Genomic DNA, 13,838 nt, shown 5'->3' with positions numbered 1-13,838 from the left:
AAAATTCTGAAAGAGATGGGAATACCAGACCACCTGACCTGCCTCTTGAGAAACCTGTATGCAGGTCAGGAAGCAACAGTTAGAACTGGACATGGAACAACAGACTGGTTCCAAATAGGAAAAAGAGTACATCAAGGCTGTATATTGTCACCCTACTTATTTAACTTCTATGCAGAGTACATCATGAGAAACGCTGGACTGGAAGAAATACAAGCTGGAATCAAGATTGCCAGGAGAAATATCAATAACCTCAGATATGCAGATGACACCACCCTTATGGCAGAAAGTGAAGAGGAACTAAAAAGCCTCTTGATGAAAGTGAAAGAGGAAAGTGAAAAAGTTGGCTTGAAGTTCAACATTCAGAAAACGAAGATCACGGCATCCGGTCCCATCACTTCATGGGAAATAGACGGGGAAACAGTAGAAACAGTGTCAGACTTTATTTTGGGGGGCTCCAAAATCACTGCAGATGGTGACTGCAGCCATGAAATTAAAAGACGCTTTCTCCTTGAAAGAAAAGTTATGACCAACCTAGATAGCATATTCAAAAGCAGGGACATTACTTTGCCAACTAAGGTCCGTCTAGTCAAGGCTCTGGTTTTTCCTGTGGTCATGTATGGATGTGAGAGTTGGACTGTGAAGAAGGCTGTGTGCCGAAGAATTGCTGCTTTTGAACTGTGGTGTTGGAGAAGACTCTTGAGAGTCCCTTGGACTGCAAGGAGATCCAACCAGTGCATTCTGAAGATCAACCCTGGGATTTCTTTGGAGGGAATGATGCTGAAGCTGAAACTCCGGTACTTTGGCCACCTCATGTGAAGAGTTGACTCATTGGAAAAGACTCTGATGCTGGGAGGGATTGGGGGCAGTAGGAGGAAGGGATGACTCAGGACGAGATGGTTGGATGGCATCACGGACTCGATGGACATGAGTCAGAGTGAACTCCGGGAGATGGTGATGAACAGGGAGGCCTGGCGTGCTGTGATTCATGGGGTCGCAAAGAGTCGGACACGACTGAGCGACAGAACTGAACTGATAAATGGAGTATGGAAGATCATGGCATCTGGTCCCATCACTTCATGGGAAATAGATGGGGAAACAGTAGAAACAGTGTCAGACTTTATTTTTTTGGGCTCCAAAATCACTGCAGATGGTGACTGCAGCCATGAAATTAAAAGACGCTTGCTCCTTGGAAGAAATGTTATGACCAACCTAGATAGCATATTCAAAAGCAGAGACATTACTTTGCCGACTAAGGTCCGTCTAGTCAAGGCTATGGTTTTTCCAGTGGTCATGTATGGATGTGAGAGTTGGACTGTGAAGAAGGCTGAGCGCCAAAGAATTGATGCTTTTGAACTGTGGTGTTGGAGCAGACTCTTGAGGGTCCCTTGGACTGCAAGGAGATCCAACCAGTGCATTCTGAAGGAGATCAACCCTGGGATTTCTTTGGAAGGAATGATGCTAAAGCTGAAACTCCAGTACTTTGGACACCTCATGCGAAGAGTTGACTCACTGGAAAAGACTCTGATCCTGGGAGAGATTGGGGGCAGGAGAAGAAGGGGATGACAGAGGATGAGATGGCTGGGTGGCATCACTGACTCAATGGACATGAGTCTGAGTGAACTCCGGGAGTTGGTAATGGACAGGGAAGACTGGTGTGCTGTGATTCATGGGGTCGCAAAGAGTTGGACACGACTGAGCGACTGAACTGAACTGAACTTATAAATGGAGTATAGCCTTTAGGATTGTGTATCACTATACTGTACACCTCTAACATGTAATTTTGTACATCAACTATCCTTGAATTATAAAAACAAGAATGAAGTTCTGACACACTCTGTGATGTAGATGAGCCTTTAACACGTTATTCTGAGTAAAATAAGCCAGACAATGAAGGACAGGTATTGTATGGGTCTACTTATACAAGGTGCCCAGAATAGGCAAATTCACAGAGACAGAAAGTAGAATAAAAATTGCCAGATTGGGGGGAGGAAGGTGTGGAGAGTTCACATTTAACAGGTGCTGCTTGGGATGATGAGAAAAAGTTCTGAAAATGGGGAGTGGTGATGGCTTCATAACATAGTGAGTGTACTTAATCCCACTGAATTATGGACCTAAAATGTGTTAAAATGGTAGATTTACTTTATATTTTACCTCATTAAATTTTTTTTTTAATTATGAGGGAAGAAAATAATATCTGGAACTGCTACAGCCATCTTGTGGCCATGAGGGCAAAATTTTGCCACAGTTAGAGGATGTGAAGATGGTTCATAATTACACTGTGGTGTTGTTGAATTAATGAGACCCCGAAATATCTGTCTCTGCATTTGTTATGTGAGATCAGAAATTACATATTATTTCAGCTATATTTAGATAGATCTTTTGTTACTTGCAGTCAAAATATTCTAAACCATAGAATACATTTCCATAGTTCTGAGTTTGCTTATATTATAAGCAAAAAATAAACTTTTTCTTGTAAAAATTTAATTTATAAAACTGCATTTACAAAATTGTAGGAAATACCTTTTACATTAAAGAAACTAAATAGCAGGATTGTTTTCTATAGCAAGTTTCATATGTGATAGCATATGCAAAGTATTAGCAGTTATCAGACATTTAGGTAATACTCAATAAAAGTTAGTTCCTTTTTCCTTAGTGTTTTAAAAATATATTTAAGTCTCAAAATTCTACTTATATAAAACCTCTGGAGTATATTGTACCACTACTGAATAAAGTAACCTATATTGTATATAAAACATCTGTAAAATACATAAAATATTTCATAAAGACTTTCTGTTGAAATTTTTATTCCGATGAGCCCAATATCAATACCCCAGGGTTTTAATAATTTGGAAAAATGGAATATTTGGTTATAGAATTTGTAATAGTTCATAAATACTTTGAAAGCTCAGTCTGCTTTAAAGATTATTGGTATGCCTAGATATCTCTTAAACTGTAACCTGCTTTATTTGTTTTTGCCCAACTTAAAAATTTCCTCCTTCTTTCCCTCCTGTTTGAGCTGTCTCTTTACTCATTGTCTTCATGGAAGAAAATGTCAGGGCAGAGAACAGAAAGATTTCTGAAAAATCAAAATTTTTGATTTTCAGAAGCTTAACTCTCTAGAAATTTAAGGATACCCTTTATCCCCTTTCTTAGCGTACTTTTTCTTCCCCCCTGAATAATATCTTCTTCCTTTCCTTTGAAAACTCAGATACAAACTCATCAGCATAGATGTTGGTTTTTGTTTCCAATTTGACTAACAAAGATGACATCTCATTGTGATTATGCTTTGCATTACTGGGACTCTATGAGAGTGGATCTATTTTCACATCTTTGCTATGATGGGTTCCTGGTCTTCAAATGTTAAACAGGATCAGAATGGAAAGTAAGAACAAGGTGAATATAGAAACAAGAAATTTGCTAGGCCAGCACTACACTAGGCAAGGGAACTTTCAAGAAATTATACTTAGCATGGAGGTGGAATGTAGACCGACTCCTCCAAGGCAAACACTTGCAGTGAAATAAAGCCGCAAAGCCTGATGAGCAGAATGGAATCTGAGTGTCTAGAGCAACTTTGTGGTATATGCTGGAGGCTCAATTACTGACTGGGAAAGGGAGAGAAGGCTGACGTTGGGCCCGGATGAGGTGGTATTGTAGGTGGTTTATAGGGTCTGGAGCCAGGGTGCCTGGCTCTGAGCCTATGGAATACTGTTTATTTGCTGGGTGACCTTGGACAAGTTACTTAATATCTTGCTGCCTTCCTTTTTTCATATGTAAAATAGGGATAGTTAAAGTATATACTTCACTGGGTTCTTGTGAGGATTAAATGAGTTAATGCAGGTAAAGAAGTTAGCATATTAACTAGTGCATAATAAACTGGATTGCCCGTGACTATTCTTTGCTTTTAAATTTAATTAATTTATTTCCCCATGGGCTGTAGCCCACCAGGCTCCTTTGTCCATGGTATTTCCCAGGCAAGAATACTGGAGCGGGTTGCCATTTCCTTCTCTGGGGGGGCACTTAAGTTATACCCAATCTTTAAAGTATTGCTGATTTGTTTTTAAATTTAATTAATTTATTTGAGCATGCCGCACGGCTTGTTGGATCTTAGTTCCCTGATCTGGGGTTGAACCTGCACCCTCATCAGTGAAAGCTGAGTCCTAACCGCTGGACCGCCAGGAAATTCCCTAAAGGGTTGTTCTTAAAATGTTCATCCTCTTTGTTGTCCTCCGGCAAACCTGGGTTTTTTCTCCTAAGAGTAGCTTTATCCATTCCCCAGATTGTTAGCTATCAGGAGGGAAAGCTCGTGAATGCACAAGTGTGGTGAGAGCTGTGATAGGAAAGCTCAGGAGCTGTGGAGCAAACCATGGACAGGCACGACCCGGAGCCAGGGTCCAAGGAGGCATCCAGATAGAGAGAACTGAGGACTTTGCTCCCTTCTCTCTCTGCATCATGAATTTCTCTTTCCTCATTGGATGAGAACCATCAACATACACAGTTCTATAATCAGCTCCCATTGATTCCAAATCCTTTCTTAACCTTATAGCCCTCTCTTGCTGCTGCTTCATCACTTGAATCTGTTTCTAGCAAAACCCTTAAAAGAGTTGTCTGGATGTTGTGTCAATACTCAGGCATTCATCCTCACCACACTAAGATAACTGCCCTTGTGAAGGTCACTGATGGCTACGTGGTCAACCTTTTCTTCTGGAAACGTTCCTTCACTTAGCTTCTGGGATCTTCCTTGGTTCTCTTTCTGCTTCATTAGTCCCTTCTCAGCATCCTTTCTGGTCTTTCTTCGAGGGACTTTGAACTCATTTCTTGTCTTTCTTTTCTATTTTCATTTACTCCCCAGATGAACTGAGCCAGTTTCATGGCTTTAAATCTTTTTTTGGCCATGGCACATAATTTGCCGGATCGTAATTCCCTGCCATGGATTGAACCCGTGGCCCATGCCCCCTGCAATGGAAATGCAGGGTCCTAACCACTGAACCGTCAGGGAAGTCCTCAGTTCTGTGGCCTTGAATGCCATCTCTAAGCTGACTCCTGGGGCCAACTGCCTACCCAGCAGCTCCACCTAGGGGTCTAACAGGCACTGTCAGCTTCACGTGGTCAAAGGAACTCATTTCCTGCTCCAGAACTGCTCCTTTCCCATCTCAGTACATGGGTCACCACTCACTCAGTTATGCAAAATAAAGATTTGTAGTCATCCTTGACTTCTCTCTTTGAGTGAAAGGTTTTTTGTTTTATTCATCTTTTGGATGTGCCCTGTGGGATCTTAGTTCCCAAACAAGGATCCATCCCATATCCCCTTCATTGGAAGGGTGGAGTCTTAACCATTGGCCTACCAGGGAAATCCCAAGCGAAAGTTTTTTTTGATGACTTACAATGCAGTTGCTGCCAGGCAAAGGGTTACTGGGGCAGCTGACTTTCATATACGGACCCTAGTTGAGAAAAGGATGGTGTTGAAAGTAGTGAAATTTAGTCACTCAGTAATGTGTGTCTGACGCTTTGTGATCCCATGGACTGTAACCCACCAGGCTCCTCTGTCCATGGAATTCTCCAGGCAAGAATACTAGAGTGGGTTGCCATTTCCTTCTCCAGGGGATTGTCCTGACCCAGGGATCAAACCCAGGATTCCTGTATTGCAGACAGACGCTTTACCAACTGAGCCAGCAGGGAAGCCACTGTTGAAAGTATAGAGACTAATTACAGCTGTTGTATGGGGAGACCAGTTGACCCCTCAGGAAGAGTCTCTGAGGACGTCAGTAGGACATAGGTTGGTGCTTAGCTCTATGGGCGCAAAAGCTAAGGTTTCAGTGCACTCCTCTAGCAGGCTAGGGATGAACCCAGTGGCTTTCAACCATAAAGTTTATTTCTCACTCATGCTCCGTGTCTATTGTGGATGGGTCATAGCTCTACTCCATGTCATCCTCACTCCAGGATCCAGTAGACACAGTGCCCCAACCTGGAATACGGCAAGTGAAAAAAAACAAGACAGTGAATCACAAGCTAGCTCTTAAAGCTTCTTCTTAGTTATTACGTGTGTCACATTCCATTAGCCTAAGCAAGTCACATGCCACTCCTATATTTAACAGGGCGGTGTAATCTTCCTTCAAGAAGAGGTGAATAATTACGAACAATTACACAACTACCATAGAAGCCACTGGATTTGGCAATTGGGAAATCATTGGTGACCTTTGAATAGACTCACTGGAGACTTGGCTACTAATAATAATAGCTATAATTTGCTGATAGCTTGCTGTAATCCACATACTCTGATGAATGGCTTACCTTTATGGTCTCATTTAATCCTTATTTGATAGCCATGATGTTTGATGATCCTGGAGTGAGGATGACATGGAGTAGAGCTATGACCCATCCACAATAGACATGGAGCATGAGTGAGAAATAAGTGATGAAGTGATCACTCACCTGGAGCCAGACATCCTGGAATGTGAAGTCAAATGGGCCTTAGGAAGCATCACTATGAACAAAGCTAGTGGAGGTGATGGAATTCCAGTTGAGCTATTTCAAATCCTGAAAGATGATGCTGTGAAAGTGCTGCACTGAGTATGCCAGCAAATTTGGAAAACTCAGCAGTGGCCACAGGACTGGAAGGTGTTTTCTTTCCAATCCCAAAGAAAGGCAATGCCGAAGAATGCTCAAACTACCACACAATTGCACTCATCTCACACGCTAGTAAAGTAATGGTAAAAATTCTCCAAGCCAGGCTTCAACAGTACGTGAACTGTGAACTTCCAGATGTTCAAGCTGGATTTAGAAAAGGCAGAGGAACCAGAGATTAAATTGCCAACATCTTTTGGATCATGGAAAAAGCAAGAGAGTTCCAGAAAAACATCTACTTCTGCTTTATTGACTACTCCAAAGACTTTGACTGTGTGGATCACAACAAACTCTGGAAAATTCTGAAAGAGATGGGAATACCAGAACACTTTACCTGCCTCCTGAAAAATCTGAATGCAGGTCAAGAGGCAACAGTTAGAACTGGACATAGAACAACAGATTGGTTCCAAATAGGGAAAGGAGTACGTCAAGGCTGTATATTGTCACCCTGCTTATTTAACTTACATGCAGAGTACACCCTGCAAAATGTTGGGCTGGATGAAGCACAAGCTGGAATCAAGATTGCTGGGAAGAATATCAATAATCTCAGATATGCAGATGACACCACCCTTATGGCAGAAAGTGAAGAAGAACTAAAGAGCCTCCTGATGAAAGTGAAAGAGGAGAGTGAAAAGCTGGCTTAAAACTCAACATTCAGAAAACTAAGATCTTGGCATCTGGTCCCATCACTTCGTGGCAAACAGATGGGGGAACAATGGAAACGGTGACAAACTTTATTTTTTGGGGCTCCAAAATCACTGCAGATGGTGACTGCAGCCATGAAAACATGCTTCCTCCTTGGAAGAAAACCTATGACCAACCTAGACAGCATATTAAAAAGCTGAGACATTACTTTGCCAACAAAGGTCCATCTAGTCAAAAGCTATGATTTTTCCAGTAGTCATGTATGGATGTGAGAGTTGGACTATAAAGAAAGCTGAATGCCAAAGAATTGATGCTTTTGAACTGTGGTGTTGGAGAAGACTCTTGAGAGTCCCTTGGACTGCAAGGAGATCCAACCAATCCATCCTAAAGGAAATCAGTCCTGAATATTCATTGGAAGGACTGATATTGAATCTGAAACTCCAATACTTTGGCCACCTGATGCAAAGAACTGACTCATTTGAAAAGACCCTGATGGTGGGAAATATCGAAGGCAGGAGAAGGGGACAACAGAGGATGAGATGGCTGGATGGCATCACCGACTCAATGGACATGAGTTTGATCAAGCTCCGGGAATTGGTGATGGACCAGGGAAGCCTGGGGTGCTGCAGTCCATGGGGTCGCAAAGAGTTGGACATGACTGAGCCACTGAACTGACTGAACTAAATTATTATGGGCTGCGTGTTTGTACCCCCCTCAATTCATACTTTGAAACCCCCAGTGGGATGGTATTAGGGGTAGTGTCTTTGGGAGAGAAGGGAGAGAGCTTGGTTCCTTTCTTTCGGTCACTTTATTCTCTGCCACGTGAGGACACAGCAAGAAGGCAGCCGTCTACAATCCAGGAAGCAGGCTCTCACCAAACACTGGTTCTGTTGACTCCTTGATCTTGGGTTTTCTGGCCTCTGGAAGTGTGAGATATAAATGTTTGTTATTTAAGCCACTCAGTCTATGGTAATTTGTTATAGCAGCCCAAGCTGCCTGAGAAGATCCTTTTCATCACAGGTGAGCCAGCACAGGTTTACAAAGATTAAATATTGCCTCAAGGCCATATGACTACTAGTAAGTGGTGGATCATGCTTCCCAGGTGGAGCTAGTGGTAAAGAATCTGCCAGCAGTGCAGGAGACCCGGGTTCAATCCCTGGGTTGGGAAGATCCCCTGGAGGAGGGCATGGCAACTCACTCCAGTATTCTTGTCTGGAGAATCCCCATGGACAGAGGAGCCTGGCGGGCAACAGTCCATGGGGTCGCATAGTCAGACACGACTGAGCGCACACAGCAGCAGTGGCAGCAGATAAAGAAAGCTCTCTGGAGACTTGCCTGGTGGCCCAGTGATTAAGACTCCACCCTCCCAGTGCAAAGGGTACAGGTTTGACCCCTGGCCAGGGAACTATTATCCCACATGCCACACTGCATGGCCAAAAGCAAACAAAACAAAACAAAAAAAAAAAGGAAATGAGAAGAAAAACTATCTGCCCTCCCTCTATTTGCTTAGAAGTGGGATATGAATTTGTGAAGGTTGCCCCTTCCTCTCTCTACCAGGACGGCTGAAAGTTAATCATTGGAGACAACTTTGGATCCTTGGCATCACAGAGATGGCAGCAGAGGGAGGTAGGAGACAGACTTTACTAATGAGCCCTTCTTTTGCATTAGTTTCTCCAAATGTTTGCCTTTATACAGTCTACCATCCTAGAAATTCAACGTCCTTTTTGCTCAAAACTCTCATCAGTTCTCTAAAAATGTATTGTTCTTTTGTTAAGATGCTAAGGGACTTCTCTGGTTGTCCAGTGGTTAGGACTCTGTACTTTCACTGCAGAGGGTGAGGGTTCAATTCCTGCTGGGGAAACTAGGGTCCCGAAAGCAGAACCGTGTGGCCAAAAACAAAAGGTGCTGAGTAAGTTCCACTTCTAACCGCCTCTTTGGGTTACTCATCTCTTGGTGCTCCGGTGTGTGTGTGTGATGCCCATGCTAATAAACTAAACTTCTGCTTTTTCTCTGGTTAGTCTGCCTTTTGTTAGTCTAATAACAGGACCCCAGTCTGAGAACTTACGATGGGGTGAAAGAGACTTTTTTCTCCCTTACTGGGTAAATGATTGAGACGGAAGCAGGGTCCTAGAAAGATATTTTCAGGAATGGGCAGGCTGCATCAGAAGGCAGGGTAAATTCTCCAAGTGAGCAGAGACTGTCAATGCTAGAGAAACCTACATACGTTAGCTCATGATCTGTGTGGATGTGGGCTAATTTGTTCCCTTGGCTAATTTGTTCTGTCAGCTATTTTGAGAAGGTACTTATCTACTTAATTAGTTGAGATGGATCAACTGGTGAGGAGAGTTGAAAGGCAGTAATTATCTGATAGAATGAAGTAAATTTTGTTTACCCAGTTTTCCTCTACCAAGCAATTATTTAGTGTGAAAAATCAAAATGTAAAATTAAGCCACTACATTAAAAAAAAAAAAAAGATGTTCTGATACAGGCTATGATATAGTAAGTAAAGTAAAGTCAATCAGTAGTGTCCGACTCTTTGCGACCCGGTGGACTGCAGCCCACCAGGCTCCTCAGTCCATGGGATTCTCCAGGCAAGAATACTGGAGTGGGTTGCCATTTCCTTCTCCAGGGGATCTTCCCTACCCAGGGATCGAACCAGGATCTACCCGCATTGGACGCGGACACTTTAACCTCTGAGCCACCAGGGAAGCCATTATATCAAGTGGAAAAGCCAGACACAAAAAGACAAACACTGTGTTGTTCCACTTATGTAAAGTGTCTAAAATTAGGGTAAATTCATAGAGATAGAAAGCAGTTTGGGGGACTTCCCTGGTGGTCCAGGGGCTGACACTCTGTGCTCCCAATGCAGGGGCCCAGGTTTGATCCCTGGTCAGGGAACTAGATCCCACATATCGCAACTAAGACCCAGTGCAGCCAAATCAATAAAAATAAGTATTATAAAAAGGAAGTACATTAGAAGTGAGCAGGCACCGAGGAGAAGAGGAAATGGTAAGTTATCCCTTAATGGGTACGGGGTTTCTGTCTGAGGTGATGAAGACTTATAGAAATTATGATGATAATTTCACAGTATCTTGAATGTGATTAACGCCACAAAATTGTATGTTTTAAAATGGTTGAAATGTCAAAATTATATATATATATGACCTGGGTTTGATTCTCTGGTCTGGAAGATCCCTAGGAGAGGGAAATGGTGACGCACTCTAGTATTCTTGCCTGGAAAATCCCATGGGCAGAGGAGCCTGGTGGGCTACACAATCCATGGGGTCACAAAGAGTTGGACTTGACTTAGGAACTAAACCACAACCACAATATATCACAATTAAACAAAATGGTAAAAAATAATTAAAACACTATGTTGGAATTAATCATGCGGTTATATTCAGTTGTTCCTTGGGGTAAGAGGGTTTGGATAGGCCAGGAGGGAAGAATTTTTTTTTTTTAAATATACAAAGTATATTTCCCTGAAGAAGTCACCACACTGTCTACCAAAGTGTATGCAGTATATTTGAAGCATTCATGAGATAAGACATAAATTGCTATTGCATTAGTAGCTTGGATCCTTCTTCATATAATTTAACATTCACCACACCCTTCTGACCTGGAAATATTGAGGCTATAATAATTAAACTACCATGAAGCATCAGTCGTGGAGACGGTGTATATTACACAAATAGCCATTCCTATAAATCATCACGTCCCTCACCTCAGAGTGAAATGTTTTCCTATTCCTTCCCTGAGCCCTGGCTAGAGGTTGCTTCAGAATCCATCCACATGGTATCTATATTGTGTAACAAGGATGAGAAGGCAGAATGAAAGTCTGTGTGTTTAACCTCACATCTTGAATTGTCTGAAATCAGGCTAATTTGGGCTGATGTTTGGAAATGTGGTTATCATTCAGTCATCAACATTACCAGCAGACAAAAATGGAATCCTTTTCTAGTTCATTGAGAAGTGTGTTGTCCACGTGTAAGTATGTTTGACACAAAAATGGCCTATTTACAGGCCATATAGGGACTTAATTTTTGGTATCACTTGAAGAGTACCTTCAAAGTGCAGGGTGTCACCCAAAAGTGTTTTGAATGAATGCAGTCATTGCTTTCAGTGTTACGACTTAGTCACAGGAAATAGCCAGAATAAAGAGAAATGATGCCACTGGTTGATGTTGTTGATCATTTATTTATTTTAATGATTTGCTGGGGTGTTTAGGAGAGGGTTTCAAGTTGGAGAATGATAATAACAGCTATAATTTTGGGGTAGAGGTGGGGGCAGTTGAGATTTGAGGGTTTGTATTATAAGCAACATATTCTAATAATGGCATGAGAAGGGTTAACATGTCCTATAGCTGTTCCAGGGCTTCTGGGACGGCTCAGTTGGTAAAGAATCCACCTGCAATGCAGGAGACCTGGGTTCAATCCCTGGGTTAGGAAGATCCATTCCAGTATTCTTGCCTGGGAAATCCCATGGACAGAAGAGCCTGGTGGGCTCCAGTCCATGGGGTGACAAGAGTTGTACACAACTTAGCAACTAGAACACCACCACCACCACATAGGTGTTTCAACTGGCTGAAATGAGATAGAATATTGAAATAAAGGAATGCTTGTGAGCCTTTTGTCCAAGTACTTAAACAAGGAGGCCATAGACTTGGGTGGCTCCAGAGCCTTGGTAAGTCTACACGTGAAACGATAACCTAAGGCAGAGTCACTGGAATCCAAAAAAATGAAACTTAAGAACTAATCACCAACAGCCAACTAGGATTTCCCAATAAGGCAGCCACTTAAGAACTGCAACCAATCACTACTTTCTTTGATTTGCTTCCTTGTCTTCTCTGTGAAAAACTTTCCCCCTCATTTCTGTGGAGTGGAATGTTAATCATTTTTGGTTTGGGGCTAATTTGAATTGGCATTTGCTCAAACTCTTCAGAATTTTAATGTACCTTAGTACCTTAGTTTATCTTCTGACTTCCTTGCATGCTGTCCATCTGGTAAATCTAGTTCTGTCAAAGCATGATTCTCTAATTGTTAAAATCCTGTCTCAAGTGATTAGTAAGGAGCATGTATGTATCCAAGTTTTATTCAGTTCGGTTCAGTCGCTCAGTCGTGTGTGACTCTTTGCGACCCCATGAATTGTAGCTCGCCAGGCCTCCATGTCCATCACCAACTCCCGGAGTTCACTCAAACTCATGTCCATCGAGTCGGTGATGCCAAGTTTTATTAAACCCTAGCAAAAAACGAAGACCACTCAAATGAGGAGATCACATCCCTTGCTACAATGTTAAGCAAGAGAGTCAGCCACCATCTCTTGCATTTAGCAGAGATTCAAAGGCAATCATGGAGCAGGGAAGCTTTATAGAGGGGAAAAAAAGCGGCGGGGGGAGCGCTTCTAGTATGCGCTGGAAGGGGAACTTGGAGGAAGGAGGTCTGAAACAGGGAAGTTGGCAGCCTTTGAGTAAATCTTGACCATTCTGAGCTGATTGCTGCAGAGGTTGTGGCTTGGTTTCTCAAGTGGGCCAGAGTTTTATCAGCATATATGGTCTAGCCACTGTTCATTTATAGGAATTCTCTCATTCATTAAGAAGGAAGCTAGCAGAATGGTAGAATCGATTCCATGAGTAAATTGAGACTTACTGGTAAATTGGTACTTACATAATCACTGGGGAAGGGATGAAATAAAAATAAATTTATACAAAACTGGCTTATGTTTCTCAGACAACGTAATTTTAAGCTTTGGAATTTTTTTTTCAGTGTATGACTGCTCCTCCTCATTACACCTCATCAATTTTTCCTGGGTTATAAAACCTTTGAGTCCTAATAAATTGTTATCCAAATGAAGTTATGTTTCCCGAGGGTGTCAAATGAATATCAAGTGTGTTTATTACAAAATCCTATAGAATGAAATCAATTTTAAAAAGCCATACAGGGACTTCCCTGGTTGCCTTCCAATGAGGGGGCCGTGGGTTCCATCCCTGGTAGGGGAACTAAGATCCCACAGGCTGCTGGGCAACTAACCCCTTGCACCACAACTAGAGCAGGAGCCTGCCTGTCACAATTAGGCCTCAGCATAGCCAAAATAAATAAAATAAAAACGTAAAAAAATACCCACACAACCATCTTTTGGCTTTATTCCCAAGTTTTGATTAAAAATTTTATGTATTATCTCATTCAGTCTTCACAACAATCCAATGAAAGTAACCCATTGTGGTAGTTCAATTATTATTCCCATTTCCCAGATGTGAAAACCAAAACACAAGTAACTTGAGTAACCAGCAGTAAGTAAAGGACAGCAATAAAATAGTAGAGCACTGGCCATGCGGTCGCTTCAGGCTGCAGGAGTGAGGCAAGGCCAGCGCCACAATTTGGCATGGTCCAATACATTGCAGGCTGTGGACAAGGGCAGTTGTCTTTTTCGCCGCTTTATTTTTATTTTTACCCCTTTACGCTGCTGCTGAATCCCAAATCCTTTTCTAAGAGAGTTTACAGGGATGGGGGTTCGGAGTTCAGAAACCGGACTTTGCTTCAGAATTTGCCATTGCTAGCGGTGCTGTCTCGAGCCAG

Source organism: Ovis canadensis, chromosome 26, assembly GCF_042477335.2.
Source record: "Ovis canadensis isolate MfBH-ARS-UI-01 breed Bighorn chromosome 26, ARS-UI_OviCan_v2, whole genome shotgun sequence".
In the NCBI taxonomy this organism is placed as follows: Eukaryota; Metazoa; Chordata; class Mammalia; order Artiodactyla; family Bovidae; genus Ovis; species Ovis canadensis.
The sequence above is the reverse complement of the archived record's forward strand: the minus strand, read 5'-3'. Positions refer to the sequence as shown.